General features: G+C 35.2%; 1 protein-coding gene across 2 annotated transcripts in view; it reads left to right on the forward strand.

Moving 5' to 3' along the window:
* The window catches only part of PRLR (prolactin receptor), a 154,977-nt gene that overhangs the window by 9,743 nt on the left and 120,033 nt on the right, over positions 1 to 25,201 (forward strand). Inside the window, exons 3-5 of one of the 2 annotated variants that reach the window (XM_048291007.1) lie at positions 10,688 to 10,778; positions 11,014 to 11,075; positions 12,632 to 15,191. The gene's annotated coding sequence lies outside the window, so the exon portion shown is untranslated. The remainder of the gene's footprint in view (positions 1 to 10,687; positions 10,779 to 11,013; positions 11,076 to 12,631; positions 15,192 to 25,201) is intronic. The other variant, XM_048291008.1, reaches the window with a different exon arrangement.

The following is a 25,201-nucleotide window of genomic DNA, read 5'->3' on the forward strand; positions in this document are numbered from 1 at the left end:
CAAATAACTATAGAAATACAACTTCTTTAAACGTTTTGTTGGTCCCTTCTAACTGAAATACCTTATTCTATTCTTTTCTGTTGTCCAGTGCTATGCATCTTTTGGATTTGTTTGTGCAAAAGGAAGAGAATGACTATAGCATTTTTATTAAATATCTCTTTTTATTAAATATCTTTGAAGTAGAGGAAGTAAAATTGTTTTCCTCGTGTGAGTTTTTGATACTTAGATAATTTGTTTCTTTTGTCCACTTCACTTCTGTTTTTGTGAGCTACTACTGCCAGTGTTTTTGTAAGATTAAAGTAGGTATTTCCATCCTGTGTATGATGTCAGCATGTAGAACAGCCTCTGCTAGAAGTAGTTTTTCAGTAATTGTAACTTCTGGTTTTGTTGAACCTTGTAATTTATTATACTCTATGTCTCAATTACACAACAGAAACTTTTAAATATGGTTAGTTTTCCCCCTTTGTCTTGATAGCTTTTGTTTTCTCTATGATGAACATATCCTCAACAGGGAAGAAGACTTTATTGTTGATCATTCATTTTCAGGGAGGATCCCTTAGAGTGTTCAGAGTATGCAGGTGTGGTTCAGCCTTGGTTTATGATGCCATAAATTGTAATGTGGATTTTAACAAGCAGAAAAAACCCGCATGTTTTGCAATGTGATAAACTACAGGAAATTCAGGACAAATAATGGAATAAATGATGTAATTACTAAATAATGGAGATGTCAAATCTGTATAAGGAGTTCGTTAACTGCAATTACAGTTTGGCTTAGCAACAGATATTTGGAAGTATTTGTGTTATTTAAAGGAGGAAACTGTTTGGAGTTGAGGGACATTTTGGTTTTAATCCAAGTCCAGTCATAATCAGTAAAATACATATGATAGAGACATAAGATGAATGCTAATGCTTAGCAGAAATTCTTACAGAATTCTGTTAATCTATTGAGAGTTCACTTGTCCACTCACTGTGTAATGGTCTGGGCTGAGGTACAGTGGCCATAACCTTTAAGCAGACCATTTAGAAATTTATGCTGACTTGTAGTGGTGATCCATATTTTATTTTTTTGAAAATTAATCCTATCACAAGGCATTGCTGTTTCCCAGTTACCCTGGTGAGAAAGTTATAGTTGTCCTCTTCATCCACAATGAGATGTTGACCCTGTCTGGCTGCTATCTTGTCACCATTTGGAATCTGGGTTATTTTCATGTAGTTGAAGGACTTGTCTCAGTTTCTAAGCTCGTTGTCAGAGTTGAAGCATAAAGCATTAAAAGGGAGAAATGGAGAGAGAGAGAGCAAAAATCTAAATTATTTAATTTTTTCTTTTGCATGTATTGTCCTTGTATGGATCAAGAAGTTCTTAAGACAACCGTAGATACTACACCATATTATTCCTTTTGCAAGCCTTATTTACCCTTATGTTTTAGATAATCGGGTGTAGTGTATATTCCACATACATTCTATTTACATTCTTAATGCTGTAATTGTAGTTCTCTGGAATAGTATTTCAGAAATAAATGGAGTACTAATTCAAGCCCTGTGGTGTGAAAGTGCAAAATTGCTAAAAATAAAAATAGTAGAAAACCCACTGTCCTTCCTACAGGAGCTCCATTTCAGGCCCTAGCTGAATCTTATTAGTATTTCTCCAGCCTCTGCTTCTCTTATGATCCTGATTTCCTCATCATCAACTGATGTTACTGTAATTTTTACTGATGTAAGTACTCAGGAAGCATACTAGCTTTATTTCTACAAAATTTATTCTTGTTTTCTCTTATGCAAAGCCTGCTTATTGTCCTTTGCATTTCTTCCTGCTATCCCTCATCTTTGTAAATTGTCTATTTTCTCAGTGAAGAGAGGATTTTTTTCCACTTTACTCAGTTGAGATTCCATTTCTTTTCTTATGTATTTAATGCTTCAGAAATACTAGAAGACCAAAAATTCTTATATATCTTAATAGGTCTGTAAAAGTCACTTATTTTCCACAAGGGTTCCATATTAGAGGCACCTGGATATGGCACTTGGGGTGATGATGGTGGTACTCTGTTGACAGTTGGACTGAATGATCTTGAAGGTCTCTTCCAACCCTGAGGTTTCTGTGATTCTGTGATGTTAGAATGAGTTTTACATCAGGTCTTGGCAATGTAAGTCCTAATCTGAATATATAGGATACCTCCACAAAAGAAAGAAGGTAATGTGTGAGTTTAGGAGAAATAATTTTACCCTACAATTATAGAGGGTAGCAAATCCTATCAGCAGCTCTTTAGCAATCTGCTGATCTACAGTAGCTGGAAAAAAAATACTTACAGGGAAAATATTATGTGTAAAGTTTAACTGGTGATCAAAGAAGTTGAGCTTAAGGCTCTAAAATGTCATGCTTACGATTTCGTGAAGTATTTTTATAACTGACAGCTTAAAAATGCAGGTATATCGCATTTACAATTTTGTTAAGGTAAACAGAAATTTGCTAGCTAGTGGCTTAGTGGACCTGGATTTATCATGATGTTCTCAAAAACTACCAATGTATGATAAGCACATTCATTATGTAATATGAAACACCTGCATTCTGTATTGCTGGCACGCTGAAAGCTTGGAAACATTTCAACAGCTTCAAGGCAGCAAGTATGTAAAGCAGTAAGATAAAATCATTGATAATCAAGTTCTAGACAGAGGTTACACCACTGTTAATGAAGCAATTCTCATTAAAGCAGTTTTTCTGCATAGGACGTGCCTCACAGAATAGGAATGCCTCTTTCCCAGAGAATGTAAGCAGTGACTAGTAACCCTGAATGTGAGAAAATTGGAGGAAGAGGTTCTGATTAATTCTCTTTGGGGAAAAAAAAATCAGCATTTTCACTACAATCTTAGGTGTGAAACTGTGTGAAAAAACCCAATACAATAATAAAATAGATGAAAAACAGGCGTTTTAGTTCAAAGTCCATTCATAAGCAATAAGAAAATAAAGTTTATTGAGAGAGAAAAGAGAATTAAAGGAAGTGAGGTCTATTTGTTCAGCTGGAGAATGTTGATATATTTCCTTGCTCAGTCCTTAAACTGACACTAACCTAAGAAGGATTTTATGGTGAGGTATTTTAATGGAAAAATAACCATATTTGCTATACCTATATCCCAGTCACATAGACTTAGAGGCTTAAAGTGACCATGTTTTTCGTGCCCCAGTAAGATACCTGTTTATACTGTTACAGCTTCTGGCAGAACAGATATATAGTAATTGATTGTTGAGATACAGTGTAATCTACTTAAAGTATTTCTATTTTCTTCTAATATTTTGGCTAGAGTACTGTAATACTGAACGTGAAGATTTGCTTTCAGTCAAGTTGTAAACTTGGGAAATTTTTTTCATATATGTGAACAGTTTTATTTTTATTCTTATACAATTTAATTTTTTTTAATTTACAATTTAAAATCAGGTATAATATGAAATTCTGACTTTTTGAATTTTGGGGGTTTTTTCCCCTAGTTCAGGAGCTTGTTTGTTATTTAATCCATTTCATGCTCAGTTTTTAAAGAAAAGAAAATCAAATGGTATGACACAAAACAGTAGTCCTTGCAACAAAATGCCAGCTGTTAAATCATTAGGAACCAGTCTGACTTGACATTATGATCAATATGCTGGATCTCATTTGTGACAGGTGTGGTCCTTTTGTGGCTTGCATAGGAGATTATATGTTTAAATGAAGTAGAAAATTATACATTGTAATTTATAGCTATTGCTAGTAATTACTGTTTATTGCATTGCTGTGACTCAGAAATCTATTTATGATAGGAGTTAAATACAGAAGATGCTGATGCCTGAGAACATGTGTGAGGTGAAGGTCAAACCATATTTTCTAATTTGTTGTTTCTTTTTTGGTTTAGCATTTGACTTTAAACATGTTTTATCTGTAGCAGCTCATCAGTTGATGTAATTTGGGATTAATTCTCAGTGTGCTATGCACAGTTGGATACTGAACTATCCATTCATTTTATTGTCCCTACAAAAATAGGGTGCAGTCTATCTTTTAACTGAGGGACAATCTCTGAAATCACAACAGCTTAAACTAGCACTTGTAGCAGACGAAGACCATATATTTGTTGTTGCCTAAACTGTGCTGCTTTGGTGGTCTTGCCAAGCAGCCTTTTCATTGGTCTAAAGCCTAGTTTGTTTGTTACAATTTCCTAGAACCATAGAACGGTTTGGGTTGGAAGGGACCTTAAAGACCATCTAGTTGCAGCCACCTGCAATTGAATTTTTACATCATTCGATGTGGATATGGTGTTACCATCTTTCAAAGCTGTATTCTTTCATTTTAAGTTAGACTGTAAGATGTTTTCATAAAAGAAGTTAAGCTATAAGAGAATCATCAGTCTAGTTCTCTCCTGTTACTTTTTGTGTATTATCTCACTTTGATCCTATTCTGGTCAGTCTAAAAGAGTATTTTTAACGTATACAGCCTTTAAAATTTTACCTGTGCTTTTGCTGTTAAGTTACTTTTTAAATATATCTTAGTTTCTTAATTTGCTTTGAATGTTTTCAGATGAAGTGCTGAATTAAATATTATTATGAATAGATATAGTTTTATATATTTTTGGTATGGTTTTTCTTGGTTGCTTTTTGTTTGCTTTTCTGAAATGGAAAGTTCATGAACTCTCCGGTTTTTTTAAGAATATGAGCTTTTTTGCACACATACCATTAAATTTTGGAAGCAGATGATGTGATTATAAAGGCAAATGCATGTTTGCGTCATGGTGGGATTTTTTTTAACATTGGTAGATCACATGTGTAAATGTTTTCAGTATTTCAGAATAAATCTCAGTGAATGTATCTATTTTTATGTATATATGTATCTGTGTCTATGTAAGCATATATAACTCGTGTATACATACATAGTGTTACACATTTTATGTTAAGCTGTCTCTTTATAAATATGTAGCTTAGTGTTGTGAGAAAATGCTCACCATTAACAATTTGCTGTCGCAAATGAGTATTTTATATCACTCAAAGAATCGCCAGCAAAGGTGCTGGCCCAAGCAGGTTTAATATTTAAGTGAAAGTGTAACAAAGTTCATTGGCAAGGTTCATTCTACTTACTCGATGATTAAAGCACACACAGGAAAAATTGAACTAGAACCTAAAATCAATCAACCTAAAACTAAAACTAACCAAAAAGCATCTACGTGTAAGCTGGGAAAGGAAAAAGGGCAAGGATAGGAAAGGATTAAGGATAAAAATGAGTAAAGGAGACACTCCTATAGAGTCACAAGATTTTGACTAAACCACTTGGCCCAGACTTGACCAATGGTTTAGGCCTAAAGGTTTTAACAGCACTTAAACGTAACAGCACACTTACTAGATATTTAAACAATCTATCAAAAGATTCTATAGAATTTACTGTAAGCATAACAATATTTCACCTCAGGCCTAACTTACAAATCTAAGTTACTTAACAATCTAAGAGAGCAACATTCATAGTACCTCTGCTTTAGCTTATTCACACTTGTACACACGCCGACCTGAAGGTGTATGTACAAGGTAATCGCTTGCGAAAAACTTCCCTCAAGGTCAGGGAAATACTCACATTGGATACTTTTGCATCTTCTCAAGAGGTGAAGGGCTGGGCCTTGAGGAGTGGGGGTATCAGCCCAGGATCCATTGTCATTGTTCACTGGTCCTCCGAGTACAGCAAACGTGCTGAGAGGTGCTCCACTCAGAGGAAGATGCGATCGCAGACCACTGCAGGCCAGGAGAGCTGAGAATCATTTATGAGGTTGCAAAAGATCAAGATCATCAAGTTCAACCTCTGACTGATCACCACCTTGTCTACTAGACCATGGCACTGAGTGCCGTGTCCAGTTGTTTCTTGAAGAGCTTCAGGGATAGTGACTCTACTACCTCCCTGGACAGTTCAATCTAATGAATTCCAGTCAAACAATCCGTTCTGAGAAGAAATTCCTTCTGAAGAAAGGGTATGCTTAGGACCACTGTATCTAGGATCACAAAAGAATTGGCTTAAGTTATAATAATCTTCCATCTTGGCCACAATTCAGGTTGGTAACTTCAGTGACAAAAACGTTGTTTGACTTAAGTTGTTATTCAGGCAAGAAAAATAAGTTTCTAAAGTGGTTTGTGTTAGACAGCACAAGTTCCTGGGAGCAGACAGTATTTCTAATAAGCTCAAGAGCTTAGTCCAGGTGCTGTTTGTCAAGGCTGAGGCCTAATGAGCATTTCTGAGATCACAGTGCAGCCCAAGGGGCAGGGAGCGAGGGGAATGCACCATCACACTTATTCAATGTTTTTGCTTCCTGCATAAGACATCCTTAAAAAGATACATTTAAAGAAATGAAAATGGGAATGACATGCAACTTGCAATTACTTTTCTTGGCCCTGGGAGAAAATCTTTATCTTCAATTCAGCAGTAGTCACTGTCAAAAGAGGAAAGAACAATAATATTGGAAAGGGAAAATTAATTTTGAACTGGCATAAGAATCTGCTTATTTTCCAACTAGTTGAGGGTTTTTTTAATAATACTCTATTGATGTTGGGAAAGAAATAATGGCTTCTACTGTCTTTTAAATATTTTGAGCTATTAAGCTGGTACGAGAACGACTTGCTACTGCGTAATTTAACTGTGTATGAGGAGAACAACCTGCTCTAAGAGATTATGTGCTGTCTGTTAATTACTTCTTCCTAAAGTGAGGTATATGATTTTAAGATCAAGGGGAAACTTGATGCAGACACAGCCATAAAAAGTGATGATTTTCTAAATTAGTAGTGAATAGTATACCTGTAAGACTACTGGGTTAGCCTCTGAGGAACACGAAGAGCATTAGTAGTATGTCTTAAACACTGAGCAAAATGTATTTCCTGCCCTCCATGCACACCCTCCCCCAATCACTGGAAGTAATATTCCTGTCAGACAAACACAGCCATGCAGTCCAGAATGACTAGATAAATAATTGGATACAGAAATACAAGTCAATACAATGAGTTACTATTGACTCCCTTTACTCCTTATTCGCATGAACAAAGTAGATGGCGATTTTGTATTCTAGTGGTCAGATCTAAATGGCCTTGAGTGATGTTTTATTTATAGAGCACTTGGTTGCCTATAAGGTGAGTTGAAGTGCAAATTGTGATCAGGATTAAGACTGACTTTTTCATAGCTGGTGAAATAGCATCAGTAGCCAGGCCTGGATGCGTGAATAAAGTATAGACTGGTAAGAGGAGTTTTGCTGCTGTACTTCAGACTGTCCCCCATATGCGATGAGTCAGAATTTGTTCTTGGAATCTGAAGAAGTTATGTTTGTAATTCTGGAGTCAAAAACAAATTGGAGAGCATCATGACAAAATCTCAATCCATTAAGTATTTGGTCTTGATTTTGAACAGATGTATCAATGTGTGAGTGGACCATGTTCTAGGCAGCTGCCTCTTAAGACTTAGGAGCATTTTTGGAGTATGATCTATATGATGAACACTGAAAGCTGAAGAGGTGTATGTAAAATCAACAGCGATTTTGGTATATGTGATGCACTTTTTATGTTACACATGAGGTTTACTTTCTATAACCATAGCTTTTTTCCTAAATTAGTCACTTTCTTTTTGCTTTATTTAATTCTACTTGTGGTAACAACAGAACCAAATACGGAACATGAAACAATTGTATCATTTAACTAATCCTCTCCAGCAATATTAGTACAAATTATTGATATGTTAATCACATCAATAGTGATCTGTAGATAATGCCAATTGCTCTCCAGACATTAATTGGGCTAAGGCTTTGTGGCAGTTAATATTAGAACTAATTCATGTTAGTTTAAATCCTCAATTGCATTTAATTATAGATTTGTTTGTGAAAAAAACAGCTGCACCTTTTCCTCATCACTGTTAGTCTGCCAATTGAAATATGCAGCAGAAGTTTTCTGCACTGGGCAGAGTTATCAAAAGTTTTACACATGTAATCACACAATCTTTGATTATTTGTTGGCCACTGAATTATCTTCTCCGATATTTGAGACAGTAGTGAGAAAAACTATGTATCTCTATCTTTGCAGATAGTATTATTTGTATTCATAATTATCACAATAGATAAATAGTTTGTGGGTGAATTACAGATCCATCATCATTACAATTCCAAGATTGTATGATTGGGACAGAAATTTGGCTGCTAGCCATCACAATGACATGGCTTAACTAATGTAATCAGTCTTGAAGCGGATTGAATCAGAATTTTCTTTCCTCAGGGAACAGAAGTCCCAAGGTATGTTCTAGCCAGCTGATATGATAAATTACTAATTTTTTTTGTTCTAACCAGGGATGGCAAATATGCAATTTTGTACCTTTCACAGAAAGAGATCTAAGGAGCAGCTTGTTCATTTTTTCCTTCTTTGTTTTTTTCCATTAATGTATCTTCTCCAAGACAGTGAGTGCTAATTCCAGTAAAATGATCCTTATGAAAGGGAAGCCAACTCTTCTGGAAGTGCAGTTTTGTTGAGTTGAACTTTGCTACAAACCTTTGCAAAATTCAGGTCTGCTGAAAACTGAACTGAACCTCTTCTTACTGCTAAATAAAGAAGAAATAGTATGAAAAGGACCTGTACTGCAAGAGTACAGTATATGTATTGCATATATGAAATAGACGATGTGGGAGGTATCCTGCCACTTTATATTAAAAAAGGTAAAAGTTAAGCCACTTTCCATTAAAAGCATAGCATTTCTGTCTCAAAAACAGGTTCCATGTAATGGAGATGATGAGTTTAAGAATGAAGTGAATGGGGAGCATAGGGCTGGGAGCCATGCAAGGGACAAGAAACAGCAAGGAAGCTACAGCATGATAGACAGTCACTTGGTTTAAGGGGATGGCAGTACTGACAGAATTTGAAAGAATGTAGCTTGCTAGTCAGAGTGAAAGGAATAGACAACAATAACTGAGGTGTGATGACAGAAAGGAATGTAAGAGACAGATTTTATTATTGTGGAGGTTGAAATAGAACAGCCTAGGCAAAGCAAACTTGAAAATAATGTTTCCTTATGATACTTATTGTGATTAACTTGTGCAAGTAACCAGAGTTTCTTTTTCTTAACTATCATTAAAATTTAATTTTTTCCTCATGTTGAGAATCCTGTATTTCTTATTACATCATATACTTTATCACCGTGTGTCTTGCCTTTAGGCCCACCCAGCATCTTACAGATGAGATGGCTACTGATTGGTTGTAAATATATTTATCCCTCTGCTTAGGAAAGGATGAGTCTCTTTCAGAAGACTGACATAGGAAAAAATACATTGTTGGAAGATATATTAGCTCACATCTTTCTGGTTCTATCACTATTTTACAGATAGTAAGAAGATCAAGATTGCAAAAAATCTACACAGCAAAATAGAAAAAAACTGTTTGTGGATTGGTTGTTTTGGGGTTTTTTTAGTCATTCGTATGGGCTTCTGTTTTTCATTAGGAGATCTTTACATAACTTCTGATCATTGAACACTACATTCTTGTTCTTTCTAAACATTGACTACTGCGTAATTAATAACTTCAATATAACCTATTTGGCTTTTAAGTTAGCAGCACTGAAATTACTAGAAGAAATTTTGTGGCATGGAGTTCATTGTGTTATTTAATTCTGAAAGTGAGAAAAAGAAACAAAATGTTTAATACTGTTTAAACTTCCTCTTAATAGGAAAATGCAATAGATCTTCTGCCCTATGTTGAAATATATTCACTGTATAAACAATATTTTCTTTTAAAAACAGCTCTAGAAGAGTCTCTAACTCTTCAGCAATGGAATATGCCATTTAAAATTTGTAAAATTTTAGCAGCCTTCTCAATGCAAATAGAGAAACGAAGTCTACACAAAGTCTTTGTTTTGTTTTAATCAGTTGCTAGCATTGAGTTTGTAATGTTCTCTGAAATGATTAATTTTATCAACCAGAGACAATCACTCGATCTGTCACGTTTTACAGACTGTGTCAGACTTTGTGTAGATTATATTTCTCCATTTGCATCTAGAAGGATGATGAAATTTGAAAAGTTCTAAATGGCATATACCTTTGATGAAGAGTTTGAGACTCAGCTAGGACTGTTTTTAAAACAAGACCGGTTTTATAAAGCTTACTCTACTGGGAGAAAGGTGAGTCAAAAATATCATTGTATGTCCATGCTTCCTTGTATGACGTACTGACCACAAAATCAACTTCATTCCTTTATTGAAAAGGGGCAAATTATGCCATGCCTTTCTAACTCTGCAATCCAAAAAATATTCTCTTGAAGGAAAAGTATAAACAACAAATATATAGACAAGCAGGTAGTTAAACATGAATTACTACTGTAAAACAGTTAAGTTTAGTGCAGATTTCCTGTATGTCTTCAAGTAGGTGCTGTAATGAACAGTAATTATGACAGAAAAATCAAAACTGGAACTGCAGTGATTGAAAACTTTTATGACAGATACATGGAAATGCTGGCAATTTAGGTTGTTTTGGTTTGCTATTTTGTCTGATAGTTACCTCAGCACACTTGAAAAGGCATCATTAATATTACAAAAAGAAAAATCTGTCATCATCACATTAAAGTTTACATTCTCTAATGCTGAAAGCTACATCCCTTTTTAGGAAATAGAAAATTTTATGTCTTATTTTAGTGTCTGTGTCTAGTGGTCCCTTTTTAACCTGTGCTTAACTTTCCTTTCAGGAAAAGGAGCCTGAAAGAATACAGAGATTTTGAAACAAGAAGTGTGAAACAAATCCTTCTCCTGCCCAGGCCCCCAGCTGTGCTACATGATGTAAGTTATTTAAACATTTTGTCTCTGTTTTTTTCCTTTGTAGACAATGAAAAGATACTATTTTCTGTACGTTTAATAATGCTTCGTTTTGATTAAATTCTTTAAAAATCATGGTGAAAATTTTAATTTAATTTTAAAATTTAAGTTAATTTAGTAGATATAAAAGATGTTAAAAGACATAAAAGATGTTTTGGAAAAAAATATAAATTGAAGCCTTACTTCATTACTTTTTCAGCTAAAACTGTTAATTAGACTTGTAATACTTTCACAAATTACTCCAGCTGACCTAACCCTGAGGTATGTGAGACTGCTTATTACTACTTTCTTTGCATTGTTACTGTGTGCTTTTATAATGTTTTGAGCATTTAGAAAGTAAATGTTCTTATGGGTTGAAGTTCTATAATCTTGTTGTGTGGTTTAAATAATTTAATTCTTTTGTAGCTGTTAAAAAAATATTTCAGTGTTTCAGTCCCAATGGTCTGGAAGGATCTATTCACTAGTGTATCCAGGAAAAGAAGTGATCTCATAGGAAAGAGATCAACAAATTCCGATATATAAGTTATAGAGAATATGGGGAGATATCAGAGAACTTAAAAGAAAATAAATATTTAATTCTCTGTATGAATCAAAAAAGTCTGACAAGTTTCAGTTCAGTATCCGTGTTAACACAGTATTAGCACACAATCTGTCTTGCAAATCTTTCAACTGATTTGTGCTACAGTATGATTAACATACATCCATAGTAACTTAAGGATAGAGGTAATAAAATTTTAGAGGAATTTCTTGGCTACCTAGATTGGTAGAACCCACTCTGCAAAAGTGAAGAAATAAGTAAGTTGTTTAAGAAAAAGAAGTGGGAACTTGGAATCCTGAGTAGCCTGTATTTGAAGGAAATGTTCATAGCTCTAATGATTCTCAGTTAACTGACAAGACGTGTTACTTCCGTATGTCTTAGAAAAGCCATTCACTGAAGTCCTCACTGTAATTATCACAGTGGGGATACTGCAACACGCGTATCAATCAACGAGGCCCGTGGAAAAGGAATATATATATGGACTGATTCTTGATAGATGTTTCAGAGATGTTTATTTCTCCAGCCACGTGGCCGGGGCTCTGCTGAGGAACTGCTGCACTCACGGAACCCGAGGGTCCTTCTGCCCGCGCAGGGGAACACAAAACAACCAATGGGAACGAGGCTGACCAGGGGCAGGGAAACCCCGTGCCTGCCCCCAGGGCCCCTCTCCCAGGACCACACGGCAGGGGGGAGGAGCCCCAACGTGTAATGAAATATCAGTTGTGATCAATATGTTATTTTATTTGGAACCTGATTTTTAGTGTAGCTTTGGTTTGTTTTCCATACATTAGTACAAATATATTTTAACATAATTTCTATCTTCATTCTTACACGACTTGTAGGAACATAAGGACTCAGGGTTCCTCTAGAGTGGGTGTAAACATGAACTACCATGTGAGAATCTTGATTTTAGTCATGAACTAACCTTGAGTGTGCTTGTGTTCTTTTTGATCAGTGTCTTTTCCTATTTCTTATTCCTTCTTCTGTTGCAGAAAGCCCTATATCCTTTTAACTTTGATTTTATCTTGCCCAGTATTCCTCCAAAAGGAATGAACTTGAAATCTTTGTTGTTTATTCACTAGTAATTCTTTTAAAATAATTTTAAGTTTAGATTTGTCACATCAGTCATTATTGTTTTCTAAGCATTTGTAGTTATTTCTTTCTTTGTTTTGCAGCTGAAAAGGTACTTACAAAAATTAAGTAATTAATTAAATTTTAAGGTAGTTGTGAAAATTAGCTTCCTTTCCTAACTATAGTCCTATTCTTTTCTTTTATACAGATGTAAAATACATGATGTCAGCACAACTGTGTTTGCAACTGTCACTTGTTTCAAAGTTGCTAAGAATTAATGCTGGGGGTTTGCTGTAAGTGCTTTGTCTAATAACATCAGCTGTCCTTCTAAATGTGGTTGTATTTCCTATAAAAGTCTAACTCCTAGATTAAACTCCTTCATCATTAAGGTTTAAAATGTCTAATTAATGGTTTGGTTGTGCATTAACATTATTTTTAAAATGTGTAAAATATTTTATAACAGTGATTTCACAGAGCATTGATAATGCAAGATGCTCGTAGTCTTTATAGACTGAACACTCTTTTAAAAAATAATTTAAACAGTCTGTCATTTTCCAAAAGCCCCTTAGTTTCTTTTCAATGTATTTTCAATGTGCACATTTTGTGTGGTTCAGTCACCTGTGTAAATAACAGCTTTCTCAGAACTGAAATGAGCAAATAATTACTAACAATTTTGCATAAGCATTATTTTATTAAAAATAACTTTTCACAAGTTTACTCAACAACACAAACCATGAGGAGACTAAAGTACAAAGAGTATACAACAAATGCTCTTACTTTGTTTAACTGTGGTTGTGCTACTACACCTACTACATCTTGCTGATCACTGTACTATCTTAGCATATAAGGAAATTGATGCTGTCTCCCTTATTGCATTCTTTCAATCTGGTTTAGTTTATTATTTATTTATTTATTTATTTAGGATGTAGTCTGTAGGAAAATAAGTCAAATTATACATTCTACTTTTTTTCTGAAAGTAATAGAATTTATAGTTTTTCCAACTTCCCAGGGCTAAATTGACCAATGTGGGCCAGTCAGATGAACTCTTCATCATTGTTTGTTGGGAGTTTAAAAATCAAACTAAGCAAAGCCAAAAAGACCCCCCAAATCCCACAATAATTTTCTTTACATTTTAAGCCACTGTTCCTGAAGATGGAAGGTCAGTGTCACGGGAAATTGTCTTCATAGTTGTGCTAACCTGATCTTTTTTGTCATCTAAGCTTGTGCACTTGAGGTATTTGAAAAGGAAAATTGAAAACTGATGTATAACCATATTCAATAGGAAAACAATTATATGAGTGGAGTGATGTATTCTTGGTGACCTGTGTTGCTTAGAAACAAACTACTGTCTTGTCAATTGATTAAATGCTTGTCTTCTAATTGTTTTTTACTGGAAAGTCCATTGCAATGCCTGACTCAGGCTCAGACATTCCTCCATTAACCACGAGGTCAAGCTACTATCTGCTGCTTTCCTTTCTTCAATCTCACTTCATCTCAACTAAAATCACTCAGACACCTCTCAGTGAGCATTTCTTACATAAAGTTACAGTTATTAGTACTGAATTTACCTGGTGCAAGTTGGGTTAGAACACACATGATCACATAGTGCATTTCTGTTACATTAGCCAGTGCACACAAGAAAGGATTTTAAACAGTATTTTATTAATATTAAATTAGTTTATATGTGGCCAGGTAAATAATCTGCCACTAGAAAGTTACCCTGTCAACATTGTTTGAACAAATTTAAACCAATGAAGTAATTTTATACAAGATCTATTCTATGTGTTGTAGTACTGCATGCTTTTGGTGAAGTACAAGAACTTATCTGGCTGGACTTAGAGTTTCAGTTGTTTTGGGTTTTTTTTCTATTAGTTACTGAAGAATGTTTCTAGAATCACAGCTTCCTTATTCAGCTACAGATCTGATATGTTTCTTTTCTTTTGTTTCACCCTTCATCTTAATTATTGTAAAATCCTTCTTTTGAACTGAAAAACATAGCTGTCTTCTGTATATATTTATGTAAAATATTGCTGCAGTGTGTAGTTTCTCACCATCTCATTTCTATATCTACCTTTAAACTTGTTCCCAAACTTCTCACTTTAGACCCCAAATGCCTCCCTTTCTGTGCTAGCCATTATTGTCCACTTTTTAAATTTTCAAGTGGTGTTTTTTTTGCTTTCTCTCATTTTGCATTTCCCATTTGGTAGGAATTTATGTAAACATTCAGTAATTCCCTTACATTCCCTGGCTTCTTACTGTGACTTTTGGTCCATGTGCTCATTAATTCAAGAACTGAGTTTCAGAAGTGTTCAACCTGCTTAGGGAATGTCCTTGAAGTAAGTAATAGTAACAAGCTCAGTAGAATTAAGAGCATACAAGAAGATCTTCACAGCTTTTATTCTTTTCCTTACAATGACCTATAGAAAATAGCATTAAATAATCTATTTTCAGGTGAGATATACCTTAAACCTGGACATCATATGCGTTTCTGGATACTGTGGTAACTGCTGTTGTGTTGTCAGGGAAACAGCCTTGTGCTGTAGGCAAAACCAATGAGGATTAAGCAAAGCTATAATATAGCTAAGTCCCTGTGACCTTATCAGGATCAAGATCTGTCAGTTCTTCACTTTGCAAGTGTCCCTCAGGAGTGAGAGAGATATACACAAGTAAAAGCATACCTGCAGTATGCCTGATATAAGTATCAGTCTTGGAGTATTCTAAGAGGTGAAAGCATTTCTCAGTTAGATGGATTAAAAGACTCCGTTTGTGTAAGTAAAATCTTTATAAACTAAATGATAGAAAAGTTTTCATGTGAGCTATGAATGTGGATGAGATAACTGAAATATGATGAACTCTGGAGTCTCATCTTTGTTGAAAATTCACACAAAAATATACCAATATAAAAGTAAATTAAAGTCGCAGTGATAAGAAACAAAGTTTATAGCACTCTGGGATGCAGAGTAGTTGCCAACAGTTTTCAGCACAGTGTTCTTCTTTAGTAGTAAATATTGATGCATGTGTCACTAAAGTAAACTCACACTCCAATATAAATGTATTATTTAATCCCAGGTTTTTTGTATTAAAAGAAGTTAAACATTTCTGCATAAGTGTTAAATTATTTTTGGTGTTTGTTTCTAATGCAAAATAGAATGTTACACATTAGCTGAATTTTCATAAAAAATACGAATGAGTGAAGGAGCAACTACATTTTACATGCTTTGGCAGAGTCTCTGGAGTTTATTGTGCTTTTCTTTCTTGTATTGTTGTGTAACATCAAACATGATTTAATGTCTTTCTTAATTAGCCCTAAGTTTTAATTATTAATCTGCATTTATCAACCATTGTATTTTCTTTTCAAGTATCTCTTGTGTTACATGTCCATTATAAAAAAAAATTAAATTCAGTGTTAGTTCATCTGGCAGAAAATGCCATATGAATCTTTTTCATTAGTGATACTGTCCCATGTCTTGTGCTGAGAAGGGAGCATCTGAGGCAAAGTGTGAAATGAGATGTCTGATATGATAATGGCTTGACTTCTAACATTACCTTGTGATATATTTTCTTTCTTAGTGATTTGTTTTTTTCCTTCAGGTTAATCTAAACCTCTGGCCAAAGACAGTGGATTCTGTTGATTTTGATTATTCCTTTCTGCCATCTCAGTCCTTTTTCTCAGTGGTCCTATATTTCATTCTTTTTAATATCTGATTATTTAAAATACCTGGGTGTTTGGCTCAGAATGATTGTCTTTACCATTTCATCAAAGTTACAGAAAATTTCTGTGTATAAGAAAGCAAGTGTATTATCAAAATAATTGTATTATCAAAGCAAGTTCAGGCATTTTGCATCATGTTTAAAGCCATTATAGAAAACTTGAAATTGCCCTGATTTTATTGCCTCATTTCTGAGAGCAGCCACTTTCCTGATAAGGTATTTCTATCAGAACATCAGGGGAATAAATTAAGCAAGAGGACAGTGAAGATTTGGCCACTGCTGTGAGTTCAATATGATATCAGCCTTCTTAACTATGTAAAATGAGCTGTAGAAAAGTTAGAGATGAGACCATATTCAATACTTTAAATATTTAATGCTTACATATTTAAGAACAGAACAACATCAAAGTTTTTAAAATACATGCAGCAGTTGACTTAGACTGCAGCTTAAGTTTTGGAAGAAAAATGCACTGTGATGAAAAACAGAACATTAATTTGCAAAGTTAAAGGATTAGGAAACATGTTGTACCTTTCTCCTTCCTGCTTCCTCTTTTATTATTAATTTTTTACTTTTAGTTTTCAAATTAAGTACAGAACTGCATACTTTTCTTAACGTATTATCTACATCTCAGACTTTTTTCCCTTCTTGCATTTTTTTTCTAATTTTGTACAAATAAATCTGTCCTTATTTTCTCTTGGTCCACCCTGTATTAGAGCTCACTAATATGAATGACCTTGACCAGTAATGACTAAATTAGAAAACAATAAGTAGAATCCAACTTTTTCTTTTTCTTTTCTTTAAACCAACTAACTAGTTCAACAGTGTTCCAGTAAATTACTGCAAGTTGTCTACTACCCTGCTGGTTTCTGGGATAATCTGCAATCCTGAACAATAGCGATAGCAGCAGCAGTCTCTCCAGTTGTTTTGTTTGTGGACAAAGAGGCAGATCAGCCTTTCCCAGCTCATGGAGTGCATTAGGTGAATCCAGGACATGTCATCCTCCCTGTGCATGTGCTGTGCAACTGATCCATGAGCGCATAACAGGTCTAAGATATTTCTGAAGCTGTCGATTTACAGCAGGCCATCTGTGCATGGCCCAAGGCCATGTGTCCAGGTGTTCCAACTTGTTTAGCAGATATCTGTTCTTCCATGTGAAATGTTGGCAAATACAGTTTTCTCATTCTATTTTAAATTACTGGTGTAACTTTGGTCCATCTATTCAAAATACCATGTACCATGGACATTTAATTTTTTGGATCAAATTCAGACATGAATTCAGAACTAGTCATTGGAAAAATGTTATGGTGAAGTCAGCTTAATTCTGTAATATCAATGTGGAGGAAACCAGAACTAGACTTACAGTACTCTACTCATGTCTGATTTTTCTTCCTCTTTTATCTTATATGGCTACGGACAGTGCTGTAAAATACAAGAACAGTTTACAAAATCAAAATATTCACATTTGTCATATATTGACAACAAAACCCCAGAGAAAAATGAGGTTATGGAAGACCTCAGGTGTTTAGGTTGCTGTTTTCAAAAGACTGAACAGAGAACTGTAGTTTTAATTGAAATAAAGAAAAGCATAATGTCCAAGCTCTGATTTAGTCCAAAGATCTCCTCAAATCTAATTCTTGTGAATTATATCTCCAAAGATTACGGAACATTAATTCCATGATTTTTATGAGATTGTGTGTTTATAGGAATAGACTGCATTCATTATTTCTGCACTGCATTGTAATATGTTGAATTTGGTGCACTATACATAACACAAGTATACAAATCTGTAGGTTGGATGGGTTTTTTTCCTATGCTTATTGTTTTCTAATTTACTTTTAGACTTCTGATATACATGTTTAAGAGTTAAATTTCTCATGAAGGTAACTTAGTAGCCATAAATCACCTTCTGAATAGGTTTGTATGAGTGAAACACTCAGCCTTGGAACACACTTATTCAAGTTATGAAATACAGATGCTATGGTGGGTATATTAATTAAGTAATGTGTGGTTTCTTAAAAGAAGGACATATAACAATATGCTGTTGTCTATCAGTTTCAAGTGAAAGACTGCCAGCCACAGCAGCTATCTGTGAACAACTGAATGTATTTGTAGTAGCTGTCTTTGTGTCACTGCAATAATAAGTAGCAATAGATAGATAATCCTAACAGAAATCAAAGACACTAACAACTAACCAGAAGTATCTCATGCTTTTGCAAATTCCTTGCCCTATCTTTTTTATATGGAAGATGATGCAAAATGCTTATATCAGCATATTCATATTCATCTGCATACTTGACTGCATGTTTTATCATTTGCTCCATTAGTATTTATTTTACTTGTGTTTTGTGTACAAAAATAATCAAACAAATAGAAAAATAGGTAGCGGTAGGCTTTAGATCTATGGATATTCTTTACAAACAACTCACTGTGGGTGTGTTTTTGTGTGTGTGTGTGTTTTACACATTGATTTTCTGTTTGCAAACCAGTTTAAACTTAGAGAGAGGATCAACCCAAAACTTCAGTTATAAGGCTGTTATCACTATGTTTGACTTTATATCCTCCTTAAAATCAAACTATTTGACAGCAGCAGTAGTTAATCATGCCGCCTTGAGGCTTACTGTGATCCAACAAGCAGCATGCAAGCTAGACAGTGCTTAAGGGTGCTCCCTTATGGCTCACTTCATCTTTCAGGAGACAACAAATGAATTCAAGTAGGGAGTAGTAACTAAATGCCTCCTCTCATGCCTGTCCACATCCTAACTCAGAGAGCAAGGAGGCTGCTGCAGAGGTACAGAACAGTGAAGTCATAGCTCTGCACTGAAGGAAAGTGAAGTGTGGCTTTCACAGCTGTCCTCTCTCTGTAAAAGGGAAGGTGTTTCATTTCAGAATCAAAGTCGTTTGGCTTAATTACCTGTGAAAACTGTGTAATACTTGACAGCAATATGTGGCATGCTACCCTGTAATTTCATTTTCAAACTGTTTAAAAAGGGAAAGTTTGGGGAAGCCTCAATGCTTCTTGGGCTTTTTGATCTCTTGGTAAGTGTTGTGCACACTTGCAGATTATTTATTAAAACAATATAAAACATGCACGTTTTCCACTATTACTTTTATTTGAAGCACCAGTGCTTCAGTTTAATGTTTCAGAAGTGATAGAATCAAGTCCAGAAAATAGGAAAATCAAGAAAAATTCAACTGCTTTGCTAACATTCTTTGTTGTCCCCATTTTGAGTCTGCAATTTAGGTAAAACCTGAGTAAATGCTGGTGTAAATATCTCTGAGAGATATTACATTCTTCGGAAGCAATAATATTCAGCCTGCTTCAGTCTAAGAAAAACACACAGAGGATCATTTAGCTTAACAGTTCTGTTTTTTAAGGGTATTAACAGGCCCACATCCAAGAAAGTGATTATTTCAGTGCTTGTTGCTTAGGATTTATATTAAGGCACATGGTTGCTAACATAAAACTGTTCTGCTTCCTTAGGAAAAGGTATTTAAGTCCTCTCAGGCACGAAAACACGGAAGTGGCTGCAGTGGATCACAGCTGTTCATTTTTCCTATATTCAGCCTGTGGTTGAAGTTCATAACCCATTCTACAGAGAAAAAGGAAAGAATATTGCATTTACAGAATAATCATCTTAATAAAGAAAATTTCATGTTAGATTCTTGCTGCTTGTGAGGCTTGATTTATATGCAAAGACTGCTCAGTTGAGTAAAATGGAGAAAATGAAGAAATGGTGAAAGTTACTTCTCAGTTTTCTTGAGTAAAGGAGAACAGTATGACAAATAGAAGGAAAAAAACCAGAGAGGCCCACAAATTGACAGTGACACAAGTAGCTGACTGTCTTCTGAATAGTCAGTATTTGATGGATATTGCCTGACCAAGTACAACAAAGAAATTGGGTAAAATTCAGGACAAAATTTTAGGGAGGGGATATGATTGTCTGTCAAGAACATAGTGAGAACCTTGGATATATCATAAAGAAACTTTTGGGCTATTGAGTGATGTTAATTACATGTCCTGATACATAGGTTAGATAACAGTTGTAAGAGTTCTGATATGAGATGTCTGAAAAGCTCCATGTTCAGCCTCTGATAGCAAACAAGACAAGCACTGCAATGCTGCCTTTTAGCATTTCTTTCTGCACTTTGGTATTTACAGTTTCTGAGTCATAGAAGCCCAGTATATTTTCATTGCATCATTTGTTGTTCTATAAGCCCACATTGTTATCTCCTAAGTTACACAGTCCAGGTCTTTTTTCTCTTTTGTATGGGTTGTTTTGTTTTTTTTCCTACATCTTTCCTTGTATTTTTAACGTTATATTAAAATTCCTGTCTGAATTCCTTCTGTTATTTCCTGTGTTTTTTTTCTTTTTTGATAGAGTATGTTTTAAACTGAAATCAGTAATACTAATATATAGATACGGCTTTGATTTCTGTAGTCCATATGAACACTGATAATACTGTCCAACATTCTATTCTTAGAGCATCTGTATAAAAGAGGGGGATTTTTTTGTTAGTAGGTTTCTTTCTTAGTACATCCATTTGATTTCATCTTCATTATAGGTACAACTACTTGGGTTTTTTTCTTTCAGTGTTCACTGAGTTTGTAGGTACCAAGAAAATTGTATTTGCTAATGTGATTTTCAAAGTGGAAATGAAATCTATGCATGTTCTCTTGGTTATAGAGCAGAGCTCAGATACAAACCACAGTCAACTTGCATGTCTTATACGCTGGTGCTTGTGGAGATTGGACTAGAGTTTCCTGCTGTTATCTCAGTAGTCATTTGAGATAATAGAACTTCTAAGAGTTGAGGTTACAAACACCCTGTTTAACAGAGCGATATGGTGTTTGGACAACCAGAATCACAGTTAAGCAAGCAGATACTTTTCATCCAGTCATCCCTTTTATCAGGTGTCTGATATGTTCTTAAGTGTTCAGGATCTTGGGTTTCAAGCCTATTGAATTCCTTAGCCTATGATATTAGGTGTAGTTTATAGGTCCCACACTGTCTAGCAGGGCACATTCATTTTGCACAGGGTAAATGTCACCCTGGAACTTCATCCAAGAATTTTCAGCTTATGTATCTTTTAAATCTTCTAAAAATATAATATACAAGCTTCAGTAGAACCCAGCAGAAAAAACCTAATTACTTGCATATTTTACACGGTACTAGACAAAACTGATACTTACCCTACTTCTACAAGTCAAACATATGCTTTTTCCTTTAAAACTCCTTTCAAATATCAGACTTCAGTTTTGGATAAGGCAGAAACTTAGACTGGTTATAACAGGTATTGGGTCTGCAGGAACAACAGGTATTAGATACATAAGTTTCTGTTTTACTGACCATGTGAACCACACATAAACCTTTAATATAATCTGGCATGTGTACATGACTGCTGCATTACATTTTCTTAACAAGGTTCTGTTTAAATTTCCCATTTATTCACTGGCATTTTGACAACTCCAGAAACAGGTCTGGCAGGATTTTTTAAAATAAATATTCTAATCTGTTTTACAATGCTACAATTTTATTTTTTTCATAGTAGTATTCAACTTGGCTTTCCCATACAGCTGCGTTAATGTCTTTGATTATTTCATTTCAGGTAAAAATTCCCTCTAAATTTTCTTTTCCTTGGCATGTCTGCAGTAGATATCTCCTATATACTATCTTCATGAAAGGAATTGGGTAGGACTCTAATGGCCTGTGAATATTTGCCAGTACATGATCAAAAATGTAAACAGAACTGTGTTTCAAGTTCTGCAATTCTTGGATTGAGTAGCTCAGTTGGAAGGGACCTACAATGATCATCTGGTCCACCTTATTATCACAGAATCATAGAATAGTTTGGTTTGGAAGGGACCTTAAATATCATCTAGTTCCAACCCCCTTGTCATGGGCAGGGACACTTTTCACTAGACCAGATTTCTCAAAGTCTCTTCCAGTCTGGCCTTGAACAGCTTCAGGAACAGGGCATCCACAGCTTCCCTGGGCAACCTGTTCCAATGCCTCATGACAATCCCAGTAAAGAATTTCACCCTAATGTGTAATATAAACTTACACTCTGTCAGTTTAATGACACTCTGCCACATCCTGTCACTATATGCCCATGTAAAAAGTCCTTCTCCATCTTTCCACATATTACGTATTGGAAGCCTGCTCTAAGGTCTCCCCAGACCCTACTCCTCTCCAGGCTGAATATACCCAACTCTCTCAGCTTGGCTCCAACAGTTCTGTGTCCTTATGTTGGCGGCCCCAGAGCTGGATGCACCACTCCAGGTGGAGTCTCACAAGACCAGAGTAGAGGAAGAGAACCACTTCCTTTGATCTGCTGGTCACATCATTCTTTGGATGCAGCCCAGGACACAACTGAGTTTCTGGGCTTGCAAGCACATGTCACTAGGTCATGTTGAACTCCTCATCCACTTATAGCCCCGAGCCCTTATCCCTAGGTCTGCTCTCAATCCTTTCTCGTCCCGGCCTGTACTTGTGCTTGGGATCGCCATGACCCAGGTGCAGGACCTTGCACTTGACCTTGTTGAACTTCACAAGGTTCACACAGACCTACCTCTCAAGACTGTCATGTACATGTCCAGTCCCTCTGGATGCCATCCCTTCCCTCCAGTGTGGTGACCACACCACACAGCTCAGTGTCATCAGTGAGGGTGCCCTCAATCCCCCTGTCCATGTCACCAGCAAAGATGCTGAACAGTGCTGGTCCCAGCACTGAGCCCTGAGGGACACCACTTGCTGCTGGTGGTGTCCCTTACTTGGACATCAAGCCATTGACAACAACTCATTGAGTTCAACCATCCAGCCCATCAAGATATTCAAGACTGATTCCTGTTCTTAGGACTCTCCAATGGTTCCTGTGCCCCCATGAAATTTGTTCCTTAGGATTTGGGGATTTTCCTAAGCATAAACCATCTACTGATCATACTGATTTGCTTACCCTTTATAATTGCAGTCTTTACTGATAATTTTAAGTTTTCATAGAGTCTAATATAACCAACTTGTATGCAGTATTATTTAAATACACGATGAATTTTACTTTTTCTGAAGAAATTGAGTTGGTAAGCCCTCAGGTTTGTGGTCTTCTTTTTTAACAACTCTCTGGGTCTTGAGAGGATATGATTAAAACTTTCATTCATTTTTTTCTAACTTGGAGTATTATTAGAAGATAGTGTAAATTTATAAGTCTGAATTTTCATCTGCTTAAAATCATCATAAGTCACTTTGAAACAATGCAGCCAATTACCCTGTTGGGTTTTAAAAAAGAAAAATAAAACCTTACAAAAAGTATGTCTATTTTTGGAAGATATTTAAATATAGAATAGTTGGCTTTCTCAGGTATGAAAAACCTGTATTTAGTAGAATCATAACTTTTTGAAAATATATCATTAGTTATTTATTATTGTGGCTTCTTGATGGCTTCTTTAAAGAATAATTCTGTATTCTTTGTCCAAGTATATTTATCATAGATTTTCCATTCTTTTCCACGATTAAAAAATACTTGTATTTTCTTTTATTCTTTATCTTTCTTATCTCTCTTAAATGTGTTCCTTGTGTTCCATTCTGTGGATTACTTCACATGTATAAGTTACTTGTTAAACTGTCCCTCTCAGAAATCTAGGGAAGGGTGATACAAGTCAAATGTTGTTATTGATGCCAAAACAAAATACAATGCTATTGAATTGATTCTAATAGTTAAGCTAGGGGCACAGTGTTGTAGACACAGACTCATGGACTCATTTTCGTTGGAAATAACCTTTAAGTTCAAAGAGTGCATTAAGTCAGCCTGAACCAGCAGCAAAAGCAGTAGCTGTGAGAGAATGAGAGAACATCAGGATAACATTGATTCAGTGTTTCTTTTGTGTATGATTTGTTATTTTTCTAAGATACTGCAGAAATTGATTTAATAAATTGTTTGCTTAGTTGGCATTTAATATTCACTTATCTTGCGTTGCCGTGGCTGTTCTGTTCTGCAGCTTTTCCCACGGTGAACCGAACTAATTTACAATGTTGTCAGGCTGCAAATGAGTAGGAAAGAGAACTAGTGCTTATCTTACGTTCAGGGCTAAAGGAGGTGAACCTAGGCATGTACACTAGCAAAGTGCTTTGGAAAATGCTGTAAATAAGATGGGTTGCATATCAACACTAATAATTTAGTGACTTTGGAGTCATGTCCCTTCAACACTACTGAGTCCTTTTCATTTAGTTTTGACAATTTGCAATAGTTCATTTTATTATTCTGTTCCAGATCTTGTACTGTTATGTGCATTTGAAACAGATTTTCCAATATATCGTCTGTAAGGAAAGCTCTTTCTGGTTTGGTTTTTTTTCTGACAGCCTCTCATGGTGCCACTGAAAACATTTCATGACACTTACAAGTCAATACTTTTTAACAAGGTCACTCATTTAATTTTTTTCTTGAAAGTAAACCCTGGATTGGTGGATATATGAATTTTTTTTTTTTGTGTCGGACATGAAGTAAAGAATATGATGGATACAGTTGCAGATTAGTTCCTTAATAATATAAATTTGGACGTAAATGATGTTCTGTCCTTTGCTGAGCACTAACTGAGGACCTTTTTCACCTCTTGTGGGTTTACTGACTGGATTCACGGAAATAATCCATTATAATATTGTAAACTTTTACCTCAGCAATGCACCCCTGTGTAATTTACCTGGTTTACATTATTGTTTGCTTCTTGCTCCTAGGTTTCTTGGTCTCTCATAGTATGTCACAGGCACTGTCACCATCCTAGTCCCCCTGTCAGTATTACAGTCTTAAAAATCCTGTGCTTTCCTACTTAGGTGAGAAATCCCAATCCACACTGATCCTATTTTCCTTATTAATCCTGAGAACTCATTTATCTGATTTGATTCAGGTATTTTAGTGTTTAACACTACTCCTCTGTTGCAGTGAACAGTTTTTCCAATGTTTTGTGTACTGAGCACAATAAGCTTTTAATTTATTATTTTCTTTCACCGTGTTTTTATGTGTTTACAATGTTATTAAAGCAATTTAAACCCAGCCATTTTGGTTCCCCCATTTTATTTCT

The sequence above is a fragment of the Corvus hawaiiensis genome, chromosome Z (assembly GCF_020740725.1).
Source record: "Corvus hawaiiensis isolate bCorHaw1 chromosome Z, bCorHaw1.pri.cur, whole genome shotgun sequence".
Classification (NCBI taxonomy): Eukaryota; Metazoa; Chordata; class Aves; order Passeriformes; family Corvidae; genus Corvus; species Corvus hawaiiensis.